Source organism: Mus pahari, chromosome 20 (assembly GCF_900095145.1).
Source record: "Mus pahari chromosome 20, PAHARI_EIJ_v1.1, whole genome shotgun sequence".
NCBI classification, from domain to species: Eukaryota; Metazoa; Chordata; class Mammalia; order Rodentia; family Muridae; genus Mus; species Mus pahari.
In genome coordinates this window covers 43,022,832-43,025,331 of record NC_034609.1, presented here as the reverse complement: position 1 = coordinate 43,025,331, position 2,500 = coordinate 43,022,832, and the positions used below count along the sequence as shown (strand labels likewise).

At 50.0% G+C, this 2,500-nt stretch overlaps 1 protein-coding gene across 1 annotated transcript in view; it reads left to right on the top strand.

Moving 5' to 3' along the window:
- Cotl1 (coactosin like F-actin binding protein 1) overlaps positions 1-2,500 on the top strand; it is a 31,656-nt gene that overhangs the window by 1,016 nt on the left and 28,140 nt on the right. The window lies entirely within an intron of this gene.

Below are 2,500 nucleotides of genomic sequence, written 5' to 3'. Positions count from 1 at the left end.
AACGTGTATCCGATGTTGCGATACAAGGCTTGGATAAAGAGAAGCTGACTTGTGAGGTCCCAGCGGCCAGTTTCCTTTGGAGGGAATGGCCACTGGCTGGGGTGGGGCATGGGGAGCTGAGATTGCTCCATGGTTTGGTGTGGGGGAATCACGCAGATGTGTGACTTACTAAAAGCATCCCAGGGAACCCTAAGGTTTGTGTGTGTGTTAAGCCTCCCTGGGATGTGTGGACCATGAAAGAACACAGGACCTGAATGGCCACAGCCCCCCCCCTCCCGGTAGAACAGCTCGACACAGTTGGTAATGAGATCTCTAAAGGAGCTGCTGTGCAGAGCAGCTCAGCATAGTCTGGAAACAGTGGCAGGGGGGATGGAGAATTGGAGGCCAGTCTTCTGGAAAAAGAGCCTTTAAAGAGATTGGAAGTAAGAGAACCTGGGGCCTAGTGTCTCCTGTTGTCTTTAGCTTTGGAACTAATGTCAAACAAAAGCAGGCCACCTAGAAGCTAGGGTGTGGACTCCTGGGGGGGACTCCTGGGGGATGACCGTGGGTTAGAATCCCTCTGGGGCTGCTTTCCAGCTGGGTGGGTTGGGACCAGGTCCCTGTGTGGGGGTCACAGTTCCTCACCTGATCTCTTGTAGTGCTGCTGTGAGATTGACTGATCCCAAGTGTAAGTGTTCAGGACAGTGCTGGTCAGAGTCATGACAAGCAGACAAAAAAAAAAAAAAAAATCAAGCCAGGGTCATGTGACTTCTTAACTGCTTCTTTTCTTTTCTTTTCTTTTCTTTTCTTTTCTTTTTCCTTTCCTCTTTTCTTTCTTTCCTTTTTTCCCCCAGTACTGGGTGCGGAACATAGGGCATTGAATAGGCTGGCCACATGCTCTACCACTGAGATACATCTCAGCCTTCTTAAAAAGAAAACCATTTTAATTTGAGACAAGTTCTCACTCAGTAGCGCAGGCAGGCCTTGAACTTGCGATCTTCCTGCTTCTGCTTCCTGCTTTTTAAAATTGCTTTCTGGCCTCAAACTTGGCTGTGTAGCTAAGCCTGGCCGGAAACTCCCATCCTCCTGCCTCTGCCTCCAAAATGCTAGGATTATAGGCTTACATCACCTTGCCCGGCGGCATAACTTTCTTAATTGAATCATCTTTTGCATTTAGTTTGTCTCAAAGGGCATTCACTTTGTGCTGCGTGGTACTAAGATTAGTGTGAGATTGTGTGTCCGTGTGTAAGCGTTCTCCCGGCTAAAATATCTCCCGGGAGTTGCTGCTAGACTCTGTATTCATTGCTTTTGTAAATAATTCACTTAAAACAACATCGCTGTAAAGGGCGATACGGCGGAGTCAGTGTGCAGGCTTTGGCCCCGGAGCAGGCTCTCAGCTGGTCTGACTGCAGCAAATGCTTCCAGTGTGGGACAAGTGCAGACTCAACTTTCCCGAAGTTGGCACACCATCAGTAGGATTGTCCCCAGAGTCTCTGGGACTTTGTGCTGCAGGTCTGCTTCCTTTCTCACCAGGAGCCCACCCCCAACCCTCCTGCCTCCGTGACGATTTTCTCCACTAAGCTGGAGAAGGTGACAGAGCTGGAGACCAAGCATCCGGCTGGTAGATTCCCAACTGATGCTCCTGCTGCCGCACATCCGGCCTGGATGCTGCTTGGGGGACACTTCCTTCCTCTGATGGGCAGTGGTTTTCTGTGCAGATCTCCCATGGCTAACCCTCTACAGGGATGGGATGGCAGTCTGAGCTAAAAATGCTCTGCAGGCTGCTTGTTGGTCCTTGTGAATGGCCTGTGGGATCGAGGCTGCAGCTGCAGTCTGCTCTCTTCCCAGCCATCTGGTGGACATTGTACAGATGGTTCTGCTTGCCACGTCTGCTCTCTGTCCCTCCCCTGATGAGGCCTCCTGAGCCAGGGACCCCACCCTCAGCCTTCCTATTTGTAATCTTACCTACTCCCACTGTACCTGACCCGGGTGTCAGCCCTGCTTCCTGTGGGCTGGCTCATTCTGAAGATTGCAAACCAAGGCCCAGAGAGGTTAAGTGACTTACCTGACACCTAGGGAGAACAGAGCCAGGACTGGACTCTGGGACCCATTGTTCTTGTCCCCAAGGAAGTGGTTTAGAGTCTTGTTCTTTGTGGGATGGTTTGCAGATTAGAAGATTTGCTTATTGTGGGGTAGGGAGAGCCCTAATTCCCTGTCAGCTGTCTTGGCAGGCCCCAGAAGAAAGGCTTTTCCCCCTTATTTCCAAGCACCTCAAAGATGTATAGAGTCCCACCCTGCCTTTCCTGTGGTGGAATTATCTCTTCTCAATAATTACAAAATTAATAACAGAATGACTATATAAATATTAGTTAACCAAGTTACCTCTCTCTCTCTCTCTCTCTCTCTCTCTCTCTCTCTCTCTCTCTATTTTTTTTTGGTTTTTCGAGACAGGGTTTCTCTGTGTAGCCCTGGCTGTCCTGGAACTCACTCTGTAGACCAGGCTGGCCTCGAACTCAGAAAT